Consider the following 19,911-nt stretch of genomic DNA (forward strand, 5'->3'; position numbering starts at 1 on the left):
CCATTTCAAAAGTCAACAGTATAACTGGTAACTCTTTGAAGTACATATATGCACTATTCTCAGTAGTCTAAATATGTTAACTTTTAAAAACTTCACAGCACCCTTTCAGGTAGTATCATTAAATCTGCACATTACACAAGAGGAAATTTAAGTGCACAGAGATTAAGTAACTTCCCAAGGTTTTACAACTGGAAGTGGCAGAGCTGGGATTTGAACCCAAAAATCTGTGTAAATCGCAGATAAATCGCAGTGTAAATGGGCATCATGCCCCTGTGGTCTGTATGTTTCTGTGGCCCAGCTCCAGTTCCGTCTCTCCCGTGCCCTACATGCATCACTGCTCCAGGCAGAATGGTTCATCCTGGTTCTTAGACATGCCAGTGCACCCCCGTCTCGGGAGCTATGTGCTCGCCTTCCCTGTGCTTGGAGGGCTCTTCTCTCGGATATGTGGAAGGATCGCATCGAATTACAAGCCCTTCATGATTCCCCATCTCCCTTTTCAGATTTAAATTCGTCTGCAGTGCTGAGGGCCACGTGACCTGTTTTATTTGTCCTCAAGGATGGCAGAGACTTAGTCTGATTTGCTCAGTACTGTATCTCTTGAACCCACAATAGTTTCCAGTACAGAGAAGCCACTCAAATATTTGTTGAATGCATGAATGAATAGATAACCAATTTACTTAGGGACTTAATGAGGGGTTTCTTGGGTATCACAGAGCAGAAGGTGTAGCACCTCGTCAATGACTTTCTGTGGTGGAACAAATGCGAGCCTGGGCAGGTCAGAAGAAGCACTGTGAGGAAGTCGGGTCTAGCCCTGGCTTTGTCACCAGTGATTATGTCATCTTGGCAAATGGAATTCATCACCTTGATCTCCATTTCCTTGTTTTTAAAATGATGTATTGAAAGGTGCTTATTGAGGGATAAAAACAGATTATAAGACATAGCAGAATTTATATGGTATGGGCATCGCTGGTAGAAAAACCAAGTTAGTATACGGCATCAAGTTCTCAACCAGGGGTCATTTTGCACCCCATGTCCCCAGAGGAACTTTGCCACTGTCTGTAGACATTTTTTGGTTGTCACAACTGGGGGCTTGGGGATGAGCTACTGGCATTTAGTATGTAGAGGCCAGGGATGCTGTAAACATACTGTGATGCACAGGATAGCACCCTAGCCCCCAACAAAGAACTATCCAGCTCAAAAATGTCAAAAATGCTGCAATTGAGAAACCCTAGCATAGAGCAAATGGAGATACTTAGGAGTTAGGATGAAGCCAAGGGAGAAAAGCAGAGCTAAAACTGAACTTGAAGACGGGACTACCAATATAAAATAGAAAAGCGTCCTGTTCACATGCAGGAACACAGATCACTATCTTCAGGAACACTGATAATAGGAATATCGGCACAGTGGGGCGGTGAACTTGGAAGACAATGACCACAGATGGGCAGGAGCTTATCTGCTTGTGCCTCAGACTGGTTTCCCCAGGGCATTTCGTGATTACGCACATCCCGGCCCATTTGTTTCTAATTGCAGTAAAGACCATGCTCTGTTATATCACTAAGGTGAATATCATCAAGGTTTAGAGGAAATAAATTCACAAGATGCTCCATAAAAGTAATCTCTACTTTTTGGCACCCAAGTCCATCAAGCATTGATGAGGCAAGCAGGAAACCTAATGAAAATAATACAAGGAAATCTTTTCATCAACACCCATCCCTAATGTCTCAGCTACTAGGTCATTGTTTGGGCTTCTGTAGGTGGGCTCTGCATCCGCAGCCAACATAGGAAACTCTGATTTTAAACAAGCCTAGGTAGTAATTTTTTACCACATGACCTAAGCCAGTTAAGTGGTGCCAACCCTGCCTTCATTAAGATGTAGCGGTTTTTAAGTGTATTTATAATATTGCTTCTCTGTTTCTCATGCACAAGACACACACTTAAGAGACAGCACAGTAGGGGCCTTCAGTGTTTGTGATGTAGTCATCTACTTTTTTTTTTTTCCCCAAAGGAACATGCACAGAAAATATTGAAATGGGTTTAAATATTCTTACTTTATTGCCAAAGATAGCAGTGGAATCCTTTGATGTTTTGTGATGACTCCTTATTTCTCTTGGGTAAAAATGAGCATTTCGTGACATTGTAATCATCTTACTTTATCCATAAAGAGAGTTAAAGGTGAGAATCACTTTCTACTACGCCCTATAAAATAGCCTGGTGAAGAAGTTTATAGAGCCCTGTGATAAAGGATGACCCTCAGGGACCTGGACCCCATCAGGGAGTATTTACTGAGGTAAGCGGAGTTGCGTGATAGGCGTGTGAACAGGGATGGGGGATAGGGCAGGGACAGGATATCCTCTTCATCAAACATACATTGCTTTCCTCATCATTAATGTAGCAGAATTATACAAAGTGTCCTGGCTCAAACACTTAGAGGACCAGAAACTGAACCCACCCTTCCATTAGGTTCAAAGTGAAATGATCATACAAGGAAACTTGTAATGTCCTGTCTAGAGAATGTGGCCAGATAATGAGGATTTTAAACATGGCCTGGTGACAGTGTAAATAGGTTAAACTACTTCTGCAAGGTGCAAAGGAAACATAAATGATCCAAATGCTGGAAGAAAATAAAGCTTAGTAGCAGGATTGTTTATAGAATAGGCTCATTTTTTTCTTACTCTTCAGGTAGCATTTCCATCTTGCTCCCTTGGGTAGAAAAGCAAGAGGAAAGAGATTATCTCAGAATACACACAGGCATTTTACTGGCACTTGGTGCTTGGTAGTAGTTCAATAAATGGGTATGTAAAAGATCAATGAGTGAGCAACTATTTTATGCCAGAGACTGGCTAGGAGATATAACAATACAAACAGAGTAAGGACTTGACTTCAGAACTTCAGGAATTTACAGTGCAGTTGGAGGTGATAGATCCACTAATTACCGTTTATAGTGGGTTGGCAAATCATGACCCATGGTCCAAATCTAGCCCACCACCTATTTTTGCATATAATAAGTTTTTATTGGAAAACAGCCATGCCCATTCACTTACATATTATTTATGGCTGCTTTAACATGACAACATAATTAAATAATTGCCACAAAGACCATATGGCTATCAAAGTCTAAATATTTACTCTCTACTCCTTTATAAAAAAAGTTATAGTACCCACCTATCAGGAATATCAGAAGAGAAGAGAGAAAAGTCCATCTCAAAATTGAAGAAAGAAAGAAAACTTCATATTGGAAGGACTCACAATGTATCTCCAAATAGGAACACTTTCAGGAACTAACATTTGCCTCTCAATACCTGTGGAGTAGGTGATATGATTGCCACAGTTTCACAGATGGGAAACTAAGACATGCAGATGCTAAATAACCTTCCTAAGCACTCATGAATGTAGACAATCATTTAATCCTGAAAGCCTTCCTTCAAAATAGATACTCTGATCATGAAGCGGTGCCTTCAAATTTCAGAATTTATAATGTTAAGCCATTTTATTAGATTGGTCTATTTAGCCAGACCATAACTCAATCATGAATGTAGGACTTTTGCTTCCAACCATGGTAAATTAACTGGTACAGGACTTGTCCTCTCACCATAAGCAACTAGAAACATGAAAAAAAATATAGAAAAAAACCTGTTTTTAGAATGAACATTAGACATGACAATACAGGACTGTCTAAAATAGGAACAAATGAGGTAAGCCCTACAGCCCATCAGTTGTCCCTTCTTTCTGCTAAAAAGTGCTTATCTGCCAGTGAAACAAAACTCAACCCTCTTTAAAGAAAAAAAAAATTCAGGCTATCAATATCATTTTATTAATATCTACCATTCCAATAAAAAATTTCTAGACATACAAAGAAGAAAAATGTGAACCATAACCAAGAGAAAAATCTTCAACAGAAACAGGTCCAGAGATGACAAAGATAATAGAAGTAGAACAAGGTCTTCAAAACATCTCAAGGATTTAGAGAAAAAGCATCCAAATAATAAGAGAAATGGAAGAGTATTTTTTAAGAAGTAAATGGAACTTCTAGAGAAGAAAAATAAAATGTCTGACATGAAAAATTAACTGAATGGGCTTAATAGATTAAAAAAAAAAGACCAGTGAAACTGAAGACAGTGGAAGAGAAAAATCCCAAAATGAAGCAGAGAGAAAAAGGCTGAGAAAAAGTTAACTGAGCCAATTACCTGTAACCAAGTATAAAGTGTTAATATAGAGATTCAGAAGAAGAGGGGAATTGAAATAAAATTTGAAGAAATAATTACCAAAGGTTTACACATGCAAGAAGCTTAAATAATCTCAAATATGATAAACAAATAAAACATCAAGTCACATCATAATGAATAAACTGAAAACTAGGGAGAAGAGAAAATTTTAAAGGAGCCAGAAAAAAGATAGATGTTACCTACAGGGGATAAAGATAAAAATGACCACAGACTTAAGAGAAACAGTACAACCAAAATCCAATGAAGTAATCATACTAAGTTCTGAAATAAAAAGAGTCAATCTAGAATTCTATATCTGATTAAAAATATCTTCTAGATGTTAAGGAGAAATAAATAATTGTTTACACAAAAAGTGCTGTTATGTATAGGACATAAAATATTAAAGGATTTCTCTCAGGTAAAAGGAAAATGATAGCAAGCGGAAACTTGGAAGACAATCATAAAAAAGTAAATATGTGGATAAATAATTAAATGTCTTTAAAAGGTAATTGTTTAGATTTTTAAAAAGAAAACACAAATAGAAGCAAAACCATGACAATACTTATACAAAGGACAGAATATGGAAACCAGAAGGGTAATGTTGTAAAGTTTTTTTATTAAACATAAATTGGTGTGATGTAATTGAGTGTAGCCAGTTATATGTTAAAGATGCTTATTGTAAATTCTGGAGCAAATGCTAAAAAATAGCATAGCTAATAATTCAACAGTGGAAAAAAGGTGTAATATCCAAAAATACTGAATCCAAAAATATAAAGGAGCAAAAAGAAACAAATGTGAAGCATGACACAGAAAATAAATAGCAAGACAGTAGACAATTAACTGAATTGAAATGGTCTCTATACTGCAATTAAGAGGCAGATAGAGTTCTCTCCGGCTGCTTTCTCCCAGAGCAGCCTGGGGTCATAGCCACCTTGTTTTCCTCACTCCCCCTCCTTCCCTGAGATGCTGCGGTTTAATCTAGATTGAATTTGTTTGGCTGAGACTGAGCTGCATCAGGGGCAAGAACACCAGCAGCCTGGCTAGAGAGCATTGCAGCAACGGACGACGGAGCGGTCCCTACCGAAAGCCCTCTGTGAAAGTGGTCTGGGGCCCACCAGCTCTGCCCTGCACCGCCAGCACACAGTGAGGGGGAGAAAGGGGCGGTGGGATCATGCGGATGCAAGGAAGACCTGGAGGATGTGCCCACACGCAGAACATGGATGGCGTGAATCACCCTAGTGGTCTCTCTAGGAGGGAGAAGGAAGGAATTGGACGTGGAATGTCTGATCCCTCTACCACTGCAAGCTCATGGGTTGACCACATCAGGCAGAAGCGTGCAGTGTCCTTCTGCCATCCTGCTTCCTGTTAGCCTGACCCAAGGCCTGTGTCATCCTTCCATTAAATTTGCCTTAAAGGACTAAGGCATTGTCTTCAAAAGACCAAATAAAAAGCAAACGTAGAACTTGAGAGAAAGAACGTATTAAGCAATAGTCATCTAAAATTTCAACCCAGTTAAAAAATCTAAACAGATTTCTCGAGATCTGAATAGACATTTCAAGGAAGATGCAGAAATGGACAATTGGGACATGAAAAGATGCTCCACATCATCATATTCAGGGAAATGCAAATAAACAATATTGTATACCACTTCATACGTGCTAGCCTGGCTACAATAAAAAAGTTAGATAGTCACAAGTGTTAGGATGTGGAAAATTCTGAATTGCCCCCTGGGGGCTTGTCCCACTGATGTTCCAAAGCCCACACTCTTACCTTTGTGCTGATCACAGAAAGGATGGGGCAGATTTGTCACCTATAAACGGAACCTGCTTTTCTTCATAGATTTTCGGCTTGGGCATCTACAGCTGTTGTAACAGGACTAGAGTGTCTTGAGTGACAAGCACACAACACGAAAAATCAAAGAAGCAGGGGACTGGAGCGGAGAAACAACTTAAAGGCCTTCATACTGCTTTTAAAAGTAAGTTATCAGGTGGAGTTGAACGTTTAAAAATCTCAGTCCCTTCAGTACATAAAAGGCCTGAAATCATACTGAAAGTTTTATGCTTAGAGAACACCAGGCAGGGAATCCCCAGCTGCATGTAGGTTCCTGTTTTTTTTATTGAAAATACTATTTTACATGGTTGTGAGTAAAAATGAAATATGGTGAGAAGTTGGAGTTACTAAAAATGACCAGAAGTTTCCCTAAACACATTCAGTCTAGTTTTTACTGTATCAGAGAAACCACATTCAACTTCCTGATTATTGCTGTGAGGTGAATAATAGAGGATCACACTACAGTTCAGCTTTGTAACATATATGTTGTGATTATTTAGTGCTTATCATCTCCAGGCTGTTGGACAACACATCGTTTATAGGGTTTATTTTCCCATAACGATAATCCCACAGAATCTTGGTTATTTTTCTGTCCTTGGTTCCCTTTCTGTGCTTTTCTCATGTGGGATAAGGTCTCTGAAGCTTGCCCCTGAAATCTGTGCCCCGAATTCTGAAATGGTTCCACTAGGTCTGTGTAGACCATCCGATGGGTAAGTTGCAAAGCATGTGGTTTGTATGTGAGTGTGGTTCTCCCTTTAAAATAAGTTGGTTAGAGTTGACAGAAAATTAACAGAAAATGATGTCTGCACAGGGTATTGCTGCTTTATTTTTAATAGCAAAATACAAGAAACAACCCAAATTATCCATCGTTATAAGACTGGTTGAATAAACTATGATGCATCTGCATAGTGGTGTGTATGCAGCTGTAAAATGAGATAAAGTATCTTTACATCTATGTGTAATCCCAGGATGTAATATTAAATGAAAAAAGCAGGGTTCAGAATAGTGCTTATGATACAATCAATTTGTGTGTGTATGCATACACATATTTGTGTGTGTGTATGTACATATAACATATTTTCAGAAAGAAACAGTGAAAGGCTAACCTAAAAACTAATAAAAACTTTGCCTGTTTGGAGAGCTAGGATGTAGGGAAGAGCAGGCTGGGATGAGAGCTGAAGTTCTCCACACTTTTTATTTTATACTTTGACTTTGGGACTATGCAATGTCTTACAACATTAAAAAAAAAAAAGTTAAAAACCTGCACTTTACCCCATGAAAATCTAGAGCTAAGTAAAAAAAGAGTTGGGTGAAACATTCCTTAATAACAAATCATAATAATAAAATGGCAAGAAAATGCTAAGCAATGCAGACAGGTAGATGAGTCAGTTTATTTTTCCTGAAAAGAATTATCAAGAGGAAAAATTAGCCTTTTCTCTATATGTCATTAGATTCTAAATCAATTACTGAGGTTTTGATATTTGCCATGAACAAGATCTAATACTGCAAAATGTCTTCTTGCCCTCTGGGTGTAGAAAGAAACTAAACAACAGCATGCGAAAATCAGACCAAAATATTTCCAGGGTGAACCAAGTGGGGAAGGGAGTGGTCCTTGTTCCTGTTTGCGTTCCTCCTACGGACTTCTTAAGTCCCTCTCTTGTCAGGGTCATAAAATCTGTCATGTAATCAGATTTTGCAGGTTTGTAACAAGTTGGACCCAGCGGGTTCTCCTTCACTGACCTGTGCCCTGGTTCACGGCTGTCACACACTCCTAGGTGGGGGTCTTCCAGTTCACTTCCAGATGCACCGATTACTCCCTGGTTTGCTGATCTTTCTGGGATTTGGAGGGTCATTCCTAATAGTTCCAAATTTTCATTCAGACTTTGCTTGTCTTACAGAAATAATTATCAGGAGGAATATTTTTTAATGGTTTTGTCATTTTAAACACTACGAATTGTTTAAGTGAATGGCAAGATGAAAAGTGAAAAATAGTAAAAAATATTTACTAGAGCTATAACAAAGGACAATTATGATATATAAATTGTATGGAGCATATAGCTGGTGATCAACTGAAGAACTGGTAATTTAAAGGACATAAACTAAACTGAACATGGTGTATAAACTGATCTGCCAGTAGGCTGCAACCTGGAGAATGGGTCCCCTTAGTGTGCAATCCTAGCTGCCATTTACTTGTTTCATCAAAGTGGAATGGAGTGCCAGAAAATTTCTTGGAAGATTTCTGAATGAATTGACTAGAAGTTGGACTATTCATTATGCAAACACAACTGCTGCCATATTTTAAGAATTTTTACTCAATTTTTCCCCAAGTTAAATAGCAGCTGTTTTTGACACATATCTTTCCTATGAAGAAAGAACTTTGATTCTAGTTATACTTAGAAAATGGCCACAAAACTTAAAATACCATATTGCTGCTCTTGTCCATGGAAACTTTTTAGAATTTTGTTTATATAAGTCAAAAGTGAAAGAACTGCAAGATTTTACTAAGTTTTTTTGGTTTAAAAGTGGGAATAAATTACAAATATTTGGAACCAAAAGGATACTGGTGGTATTTGTTATTTAAAAATGCTGCAAGGCATCTCTGTGAAAAGCTTTGAAATTTGAAAACCCCTGGTGCCTCCCAAAATGTCCACACATTTTGTTATCAGAGTGGAAAAACAGGTTAGTGAATGGGATCATATACATTTCAAATTAAACTTAGTTTCTCAAACAACCAATATCCAACACTGTTTTCCAGTATACTATATATAATGTAACCAAGGAAAAATTAATAAATAGTATGAAATACAAAGAGCATCTGATTCCTGATATACTCTTTGGTGACACTCTGTTTATGTGCAAAAACTTTTTATATCATGTTATTACTTCTAGTATCAATTATCTGCATTTTGAATATGGGGATTTAGAATGCTTGCCATTGCCCATATACCTCTTAATCCATTTCTAATCCCAGAGATTTTCCCATAGAACTAAATGGCAGTTTGGTAAATATTCTGCCCCTCTTATCAGCTAAACAAAAGGGACAAAGATAGCAGCAGAGTGCTTAACTCTAGCAGCCCTTAACACAGGGTGAGGAGTCTCTCCTTGTGTTAATGTGTCATTGTCACAGACCAGGAAGATGTACTAACTAACATGTTTAAAAATCCTGGAAGAGATTAGGTGTTGAAGAGCTTGGCAAATATAAGCAGAAGGACCAGGTGGGACGTCCCTCATTGTGCTCAAGCCGCCCCCATGCACAGGGGACCAGGCTGACTCTTCAGCCACAGAGGAAGATGCCCAGCTTGCTGGCCCTCACTTGCAGAAGGACTGAATTGCAGCTCTGGGGTAACAACAATTTGAGAATTATGTGCAGAATCCACTGGGCTCCCCTTCGCTTGGTAGCACAGGCCAGAGATCACAGCCACACGCAGGCTCTGTGGTCAGCTGGCAGCGGGGAGGCCCTTACCTGCTCTGTGAATGAGCCCTCAGTTCCTCATTCTCCTTACTGTATTTGGGCACAGAACAATCACACCTCTTTCACAGGTCTATTTTGAGGATTGAATGATTTTTTTCCCTCCTACCTTGGATTTATTGATTTAAATCACGTGTGCACCTTAAAACAATGCCTCAGACTAGTAAACTTTTAGAACAGTATTATCTAATAACACTTCTTTGTCAGGAGAGGGGATAGAAATGTGGAATATTAACAAATAGTATAAAAAATAATAAGGGTTCATGATGAAGATGGTCTTTTTAAAAATATGGTTCATAGAGGATGAGCAGAGACAATAATCACCAAGAACTGTACATAAAGAAATGTTACTCTTTCTAATGATGAAGACTGAAAAATGTAACTATTGTTTTATAGTCTTACAGAAATATCAAAAAGGAGTTAAATTAGATAATAGCGTTAATCCAAGATAACTTTACAAGGCGGTTTCTGCGTTGTAGTAGAAACTGTTGGTGCTCCTGTCCACATTTGGGGGCACTCGCCTTCCCTCTGTGAATGAGCCTTCCTTGTAGATCTCTGGAAAATCCCATGGAAGTCTCCACCCAAGGGCTTTTTCTGGCATGCTTATGCGTGAGAAATTGATGCCCCTGAAGCAGCCTCAAGGTGGTGATGGACGGGAGTTGGGTGATAAGTAACCCTGTTCCTCCCTCACCTTTGAGGCAGGAGAACTTAGTGCATTTCTGCACCATCGCCCGGAGGTCCTCTGCAGAAATTGGCTCATTAGCGTACTCCATACAGATATCTTCCCCTTTCTGTCTCACCCATGCCCTACCTTTCATTCCTGAGATCACCTCCCACATCAACAACTTGCCCTTTAATCCCTATAGCATCATCTGTTTCTAGCAGAACCCAAAACTCCCCTCTACACAAGAGCCCTAAGAAAATTAGACATAACAATGTTTTTTAAATTACTTGAGGGGTGTTCTCTCAGGGGCAGGAAGATAGACTACACAGCATCCAAAGGTTACCTTAAGCTATGTCATTCTCCTTCCACACATGTTCACACACATTTTAATTGGAATTGATCTCTCCTATTAGATGTGACTCCAAGGAGAAAGGAAAACGGATGTATGGCTGGACTCCCAAACCCTTCGATTCTGCACCAGCTGCCCCCTGCTGCTCAGATGCACAGAGAAGATTCGAAGAGGACACACTGCAAAGAAATGGATACTCTTCATTATTTTAAGTCTGGCCTCAAGTCCTCAGTGTTGGGTTCTGGAGAAGGAAACCCTGTTCTCAACTTTTCCCTAAGGAGGAAAAGCAAGGCTTGAAATTGTTCAGGCTCCAGGCTACTCACTGAAGCCACTTTTGCTAGGGATGGCGACTCCTGGGAAGGACACATGGTGTCTATCTCTGATGTGGACGGTGGGGCCCTGCATTTCGTTGTTACTCTGAGTTCTGAGATGTGGTTTCAGCTTAGGGAGGAACAGCAGGCATGATAGCGTCCTTGACTCAGGAGTGTTTAGACCTAACCAGCCATCGAAAGAATAAAATGCTTCCATATGATCCAACCCAACTCACTGGGGTACTACTTTGGCACAAAATCCTGGCTAGTAAGAAAGTACAATATTTCCTATTTTGCCCCACTTGTGCATGCAGGGCCTTTTGAGGAGGACTGGGACTTGAATATTCTTGGAATCCCATCTTAATGTGACTCCTGCATAAGATCAACCTCTCATTTGCTGGAAACGAGAGCCAGCGCGACTGCATTTGTATAAACCAGACAGAGTACAAGAGTACAGGCTAAAAATGTGGTTCATTTGCTCCTTCCTTTTTATCCACATCCAAACAGTGGCCACTAATACAACTGAGTCAGGTCACAAGAGGCAAAGAAAAATAAGCCGTACAAAAACTACATGAAGGGAAAGATTATTTTATACTGTAAAATCCAGAGCATAGCAGGTATCACCTAGGAAGGTCCAGGTGCTACAGGGAAGATTTCTTAAAGACTTGTCTTTGTCATTCATCTCACATATGTGTATTAAATACCTACTGAACTAGTAGTATCACAGTGAAAGAATTATGAAATAAAGTCCCCACCTTAAAAGAATTCACTCTGATCTGGCTGCCTGGTAGTAATAAAGAATCCAGACAGAATCCCTTCTCCAGAGTGTTGTTTCAAATACAAAAGTTACTTTTAAGGAGAATAAACAATTATGAATGCACATTAAATGATTTAACTCATTCACATGGCAAAAAGACACAAGGAAAGTGCTCAATCTAGGTTTCTGTTCAAGTTCTTCTTAGTTCATGACACAGAGCCAAGGAAAACCACTCCTTCTTCCATGGGACCTGCGCTGATGGCATCCTACTGACTTCCTGGAGCCCTGAGGTCACATAGCCTCACAGTGAATCCAGCATTACGCAAAGCAGAAAGAAGAAACAGATAATCTGAGACTGGTCGGCAACCCTGATTTGTGGGATTAAATGATTGCGCAGCCTGCACTCCGTGGGGATATCCTTTTATGTGCGACCCTATAGTCGTTGCACTGGTGTTTGTGAGGGGTTCTGTTTCTTTCCAGATACAAATATTTCAATGGATTTAGAAATTGATACAAGGAAAAGGTGCAGTTAGAAGCTCCCAGTGAACTGGAAGGTATTTGAAATGGTTCGTTTGGTCATCAGAGGTTGAAGGACATGGCATCCAGGTAGGATGAAGGTGTGGAAATGAGGCGGTCGGAGGCATTTGGCAGTGAACAGCTAAGTCAGATTTCATCTGAGGTGTCCATCAAAGGCAAGAATTTGAGAGGCCAAGTGGCCATTTCAAGAAAGAGCATTTATGCCAGGATTCTACTGACACCGAAAAGATTAAAAATTGAAGGAAGAAAATGATGTATTTGATTTTTTAAAGTTCTTGACTCCAGTATGGACTAAATCTCAGGGGCTTCCTGTGATTGCCAAATGAATCTTTCACATTTTCATGAGCAGAACTCAAATAGCTGAAGAGCAAATGTGCTGTGTGTCTCTGCAGGTTGCAGTTTCCATACCAGTTGACTTTACAACCTTAGAAGAAATCTTACAAAACAGACAGTATCATTGGTAGTGATACTCTTAGCACTGGGATGGGGTGACCTAGGTTTCCTCGGAGAAATGAAGAAACCCCAGCATCTAACTCCAGTGAACTTTCCATGTGGGGTGAAGAAACTCATTTCAACTTTCTAAGACCTTGTTCCTGCCTTGTCTAAAGACTCAAAATCTCCCTGGCTGGAGGGAATTGTATTTCAGTGAGAAGCCAGTGAACCTCAGCATCACACTGTATTATATCTAAAAATACAACAAAATTAGATCCCATCATACTGGGGCAGGGGGGTTACAACGTCAAGACTAGTAGGATGTGACTTACCCATCAAAAGAATTGGAGCAATTTTCTAGTTCATATCAGGAAAAATCTGGGGAGTATGTCTGCTTGCTTGAGCAGAGAGGGAAAACATAATTTTAGATTGAGCTGAATTTATGTGAGTGCCAGAATTCTGGATTCAGTGTGACCTCAACAGCTGGAAGTAATGACAGTTGTTTGGTTGAGTGACTAAAAGTCTCAGGTGGCTCTTGCTAAATCAAACTGAGAGGGCAGAAAAATTTTGGAATAATGTCAGTAAAGAAATGCAAAGAAATAGGGAGACAAAATGTTTTGGAGTAAATTGAATGTAGGAGGTTGACTTCTCCCCACCTCACTGACCCATAGAGGGCTCTGAAGACAGGATTCATCAATGCCTTGATACCTGTTCTGCAGAGGGGAGTCCCGGCAGGTCAGGGATCTCTCCTGGCTCGTTGTAGCCTAGAACTGCTGAGAAGATGCGGTCACACTTAACCACCCAAGCAAGGCACATGTGATTAGTATGATAGGCATCAGGCACTGTGCGGTCATCAGAATGATCCAGTCTCCTGCAAAATCTATGTCGGTGGCTAGATAGCTTGGAATTCCTAGGGTGACAGCAGATGGTGAATCCATTAAGGTCCTACTTGGTTTTTATATCTGAGTGAGGACAGGTCAGATGAACAAAGGTCTGGCTTAGACATAGTCATGATGGCTTCAAATAACCCTTCATTTGATCCCCATGCTCAAAGCCTTTGGATTGAAGGAGAAGCCAGGGAATGCGTAAGAAAAACGGTACAATAGCAACCCAGCAATATTCTTTGAATCTCCCTGTTGGCATTCCTCAAAGGACTCCATGGCTATATAAAGAAAACTATAAGAAGGAAAAGGGAGATACCCAGATCTTTATGGTCAAAAGGTAAGTTTTAACCTAACACTGACTCCTTGCAGGCTAGCCTCCTGAAAACTTCCCTGAAAATTGCTCTAGCCACATGTTTACACACTCTAGGATGGTAAGAGTACTGATGTCGTGGACTCAGGCTGCAGGTTCTGGACTCCAGGGCCCTGATGACACCAGAGTGGGACCTTGGTGGCCAGGGGTCTGTCTTGTTATACTGCCACAGCTAGAAGGCTTGAGCACCGGCCTTTGGTCTGCCAGGGGAAGGGCTGATACTTCATGATCACGATGTTAAAGGCCCCAAGGCCTGAAAGCTGGGGTACCTCTCTCAGCATCAAATGTTGGTCCTGTAAGATACATCCTATTGGTCCAGATTTCAAAGGGCCACAGAAGATCATGCACTTGCTATCACTTTGATCTCTGTAAGCTTCTCAACGTGCACTGTTCCCGAAGACCTAGTGTGTACAGTATATCCTGTCCTTATTTGATTGATAATGATATTGTTCAACAATTGCTTATAACTAATTCCTGAGGCCGGCGAGTACTGTCTGCCAAGAGTGGGACGAACGAAGGTAGGCTGATGATAGGATTTTGACCAGAAGATATGACCCAGCCTGCGGCTATTTCCCCAATTACTGAATGTAAAATTAAAATACAATTGGTTCTTATTATCCACAGATTCATATTTATGCATTTATAGACTCACTAATTTATTTGTAACCCCACAACTAATACTGACAGAGCTTTTGTGGCCACACATGGATGTCCAGGGCAGTAAAAAATTTTAATTACCCATTGCATTTGGTCCCAACTGAGATCCATCAGGCAATGATCTGTCTTCTTGTTCCAGCTCTCAGACACAGAATACCAGAGGACGGAGATGGCAGGGGGCAGTGCAGTGCAAGAAGTGCCCCCTCTTGGACTGGTTGGATGGTGTTTGAACCCTAACTGCAGCCTGTTAGTGGGGTGGTCTCAGGCAAGTCATCGAACACTTTTGAACCTTGCTTTTGCTTTTGTAAATTAAAGAATACAGAATTTATCGGGATGAGTTGTTTCTAGGATTTAAAGTTACGATCTATGTGATATATATATATATCCTAGGAGAAATGGTTCAGTATTCACTAATCTCATGTCTCATGTGGGGGTAACTTTGTATTACGTAACTACCATGAGTAACAAGAATTAGCAAAGTATATTTCCATCAACAGATAGAAACCATCTTTGTTCCTCGACCTGTTATAATTCCTGTTGTGAAGTCAGATGATAATACCATGTGTCTCTTACGTTGTGAGCTTAGATTAATTATTATATGTAAATTTCTCAAAACAGTGTCTGGACAGTGGTAAAACCATGTAAAGTTTTTGCTATTACTATCATTGTTAGGAATGGCTAAGTGGAATCTTCTGGAGTTTTTTCTATCCACTATAGGATTAAATCAAAGGTGATACCACAGACTTGGTGAAATTATAAAAATTTGCGACATCGTTAAAGACTTTAAAGATGTAGGGGTGGAAATTCTTATCACTTCCATAGTTAGCAGTCCAGTTGGCTCATGAAAAAGAGAGATGGATCACCGAGAATAACAATAGATTATCAGAAGTTTAATCAAGTGGGAATTCGATATTGCAATTTTGTATAAGATGTGGTCTCTTCATTGGAACAAATCAATATATAGTCCTTCCTAATCACCCATTGACTTGACAAATGCTTTTTTCTTTATCCCCAAAGCAGTAAATAGCAGACATTTATTTTCATGTGACAGACATAGCTGTACATCTTCACTGTCTTGCCATGGGGTTATGTTAACTTTCTAGGTCTGTGTCCCAGGTGATTCTGCAGAAACAAGTAATTGCCTAATCAATACTCAGGACATCACACTGACCACTACCCTACTGACATCATGTAGCTAGAAAACATCGCAGGGTCCCTGTTACCTTGATAAGGATATGAGGGACTCAGCCCCACTTCTCCAATATATTCCCATGAATTCAGGTAGTTAAATCAGTGATGAAGTTGATCTGCAGTTTTTAATAATGGAGTCAGGACATTTCTCCCCTTTTAGGAAAGCTTCCCAGGACTAGTGGCTTTAAAATAATAACTCATTTTTAGGATCTGTTCCTTCTTAAGGGACAGAGAACAATATGAGTTTGTGTTACAGTACAACTTTAGATATTTGTTTCTTTTAAGGACAGTTCTTCCTTATACAACTGAGATAAAATTACAGATCTAATCTGGAGGGCATGTGGAGTAATATTGAAATCGTCATGCTGTTTCTCATGTGTACTTTTAAAATGCTTACATAAACATGATCTCCTTTGGTCCACAGAATAACCCTATCAGGTGAGCAGAGCAGCATAAAAAATTCTCTTGGTCAGTTTTTATTGATAAGCCATAATTTTTAAACATATTTTCATGATACTATAAAATAAGAAAAGGTTACCACAGGACCGTATGTGTCCTCAGCTGCTCTAGAAGTGATGCAAGAACTGCTAATTTAAAAATGGAAATACCAGTGTATTCTTAATGACATTACGCTCATTAGTTTCAGTTTTTGTCATCACTTTAAGTTCATCTGAATTTGATGAATTTAAAAGTAAGTTATATTATTTGTCTGCCTTTGAATTTTAACATTAATATGTAAAATATAAAACATTAGGAAATTCAATAAAATAGAAAGTCCACTAATTATAATACAAGTTTTAAATTTCTGTTATCTTCTTATTTATTTAGGTACATTTTAGGTACATCCTATATATTTGTATATATGATTTTCTACTTTTCTTTTTTAAAACCTAACACCATTCCAAAAAATTTCCAAGATCCACAATTCCATAGACATCATTACTGTAACTTTAAATGACTGATACTATATCTACTGTTTTAAAATGTTTTGAACATGGTTTGAATGGGCATTTAAAAATGAATTTCATGGGAGATAGACATTTGGGGATGTATGAAGTAAAAAAGACATTTTTTCAGTAATATAAATGCCTTTCATTTTTTAGAAGCTGGACCAAAACTCTGTTGCTAGTCATTTGTAATCTGGCTCTTCCCCGTGAGGCTTCAGCATTCTCGTTGACCTTTCAGCCTGAATGCAAAAATAGAAGACTTTACCCTAGGTTTAGCCTGTAGGCCTATTTTTAGATATACAGCGTCATGACCTAAACTTAATAAAATCAAACACAAAGGAATGAAAGTGGGAACCTTCTTTGCAGAAATTCCTTTGGAGTTATATCCTGCCTTAATTCTACCAGAAGAATTCCCAGAGAAATCAATAGGAGATTAAAATAAATATCAATGGTAGGATACAGTCCAAATTATGAGCTAAAAACTTTTAAACATGACAGGTTAATTGTTTCACAGGATGATTGGAATTTGAGGGTGGTATTTTCATGAGGGAAAAACCAGCATTTTGGCTGTAGATAAATTAGTACATAGCACTTATCTATGGGAATTACATCCACCCGTTGTTTTATGACATTGGTTTCTGCCATTTTGAAGGGACATTTCCAGACCAGGCATCCTGATTTTGCATTAGTGGGTCAAGTTTCCAGTATGCTTTTATTTTAAGTAGGGAAAACAATATATAAAGTGAAAAAGGTTTTTTCTAACACTCCTTGCTTAAACACATTATTCAAAATTATTAAGAAAAAATTATATTACAAATGAGAAGATTCAGAGGTAAGATTGAGTAATGAATGACTTGAAACCCACTGGCTACAAAGTGTTCCAGCTAGTATATAAGTATAGATAGTGTTCAGGTTGCCAAACTTATCAGCTAGAACACTTTGAATAGAGTTTTGTATAAAAGTCAGATTTTGCATTCGTTAGTGAACTTTGCCACAATGCCGTATAACAAATGCCCAGCCTTTGACACTTCAGTTTCTCTGAATCACCTTTTCTTTTTCTGAGAAGTGGATAACAATGAATTTCTGAAAATAAGAATGAGATAAAAAAAAAAAGCAACATAATCATACAAGGGTTTAGTGTTCTCATAACTAAAAGTCAGGAGTTAGGCACCCATGGGCAATGATTCGGCATTCCGGTGATGGTAAGACTAGCTGCCCTCCGAATCATGTTTCTTTTCCTCATCATCACAAGGTGGCTGCCACAGCTCCAGGTATGTCTTTATTCAAGGCTGGTTATGGGATAAAGGAATGATGTCATTGATGCCTGTCCCTTTTACCAAAAAAATTAATTAATTAATGAAAGATTTTCCAGAAGCTCCCTTGCATCTATCAATGTATGTTTCCTGTCTAGAGCTGTACCATGTGACCAAGCCTAGATGCAAAGGAGGCCGGGAAATAGGGTAGAATATTTTTGGCAGAAGCACAATTGGATTGTATAGCCCCTTATATAATTTCTTTTAATTATCTTAAAGATATTTATCAGAGCTACAATAATATTTTGGATAAAGAGGGGCACAGAATAGATGTCCACTAATCCTCCATGAGGCCAGTATCCTTGCTTGTTTTGTTTAGTCCTGTAACTCCACTGTCAGAGCACTAGATCTGTAGGAACATTGTTATGTGGTACAGTGGTTGACACATATGTGGCCAGTAAATATATGTGGCTGAATCAGTAATATTAATTTTAAAGATGATATTCAACTCAGTTAACATTAAGTAAGTGCCTATTATATTCCAATTATAGACGATAAATGTAGTGATTCTAACAAAACCCACACACTGAAGGGGACTGTGACCTGATGTGCAGGTAAGCTTGAATCTGACCATGTTGCCAAGTCTTGTGTGTTAAGAGCATAATTAGAGATTTTTAAAAAAATCCTCAAAATATAAAGCAATAGCAATTATTTTCCACTGGAAATTAATTGGAGAATTAACTGGAAGACTGAAGAAGAACACTGGGAGGGGAAAATCTAAGAGGAAAGGATCAACTTGGACAGTGCTAAAGATTAAAATGACAGTGAGAAAATTTCCCAAAGTGGTTCACAGTCATCTGGAAGAGAAAGAACAGTCCTGTGAGTGAATCTTCTAGGAACAGGACAAGATTAGTTTTGATTATTTAACAATTAAAAGGAAGTAAAAGGACTTCTTATATAAAGTTAAAAGATTCTAATATGAAGATAACAGAAAAGAAATACGTGGAAATTAAATGAGAAGAAATACAAGGAAGACTAGTTGGTTGAAATGGAAGCATTTTTTTTCCTGTGAGAACCAAGACCTTAAGCAGTAAAAACAGTAAAAAATAAAAATTAAGTACTAGTGGAAAAATGATGTTTGCCCTTATTAACTTTAAAAGCTCAGCACAGACTGAATTTGTTATCAAGGAAAGTGTAAGAGAACTCCTAAGTAAGCTAAAATGGCTAAAATGGCCCCAAGTTTACCTTAGGTTGAAATTGGTCTAATCGAAATTTTTTTCCTGTACTATGTGGAAAGAGAACCTCCATCTAAAGCATGTTTGTGTTGCGATATTAGTTTTCTTTAATATTAGTTTCAGCAGATATTTTTAAATGATTCAGGCATGAAAATCTGCCTGAGATTAAAAACCTGCTGTTAGCCCAAAGAATGTAATAGTAAATGAAATGTCAGAAAGAATTCAGTGTACATGTTTGAGCTGTTAAGCAACTGTGTTCGAAGGAAATTAAACTGAGAAAAACTTCTGTTTCAGTATAGCCAATATATGACTATATTGGGCGGCTTATAAAACTCCTGCTCAGTGTCTACATCATAAATGCTCGCTGTGTAAGTGTGCATTCCCTTTCTGTGATGTAAGAGCTAATGTTTATTGAGCATTTACTATATACCAGCTATGTGCTAATTATGTTACACATTTTCTTATTTAATTTTCACAGCAACCTAATGAGATGAAGCTATTTTTAATTCTCTTTTAGTAATGAGAAAACTGAGAAACTGCATTCTGATGTGGTCATACAGCTATAAAGCAGAAGGCAAGACTTGGGCCCATGAATCTTTCCCACCCTTAGCCACACTCTCACATGCTATTCCTGTTTGGATTCACCAGGTATGCTTAAAAAAAAAAAAGACATTGGAAGACTAACATACTCTTGATATTAATATCCAGAACTTTATCTTATTCTTGTTACTAAATTCAAAGTGCCAGTGTTCTCAGATCTATAAAGAAAGGCTTCCTTTAAACATTAGATATAATCGTTTAGCCAGTTCCTACCAAGGAATAT

General features: G+C 38.6%; 1 long non-coding RNA gene across 1 annotated transcript; it reads left to right on the forward strand.

The window, feature by feature from the left end:
- The first annotated feature begins 2,068 nt into the window (after nt 1-2,068).
- On the forward strand, nt 2,069-11,151 carry LOC130684409 (uncharacterized). The gene is made up of 4 exons (XR_008998663.1): nt 2,069-2,287; nt 6,042-6,177; nt 7,723-7,852; nt 10,579-11,151. It is a non-coding gene; the product is annotated as an uncharacterized LOC130684409 (long non-coding RNA).
- The last annotated feature ends 8,760 nt before the right edge of the window (nt 11,152-19,911 follow it).

Source organism: Manis pentadactyla, chromosome 7 (genome assembly GCF_030020395.1).
Source record: "Manis pentadactyla isolate mManPen7 chromosome 7, mManPen7.hap1, whole genome shotgun sequence".
NCBI lineage: Eukaryota > Metazoa > Chordata > Mammalia > Pholidota > Manidae > Manis > Manis pentadactyla.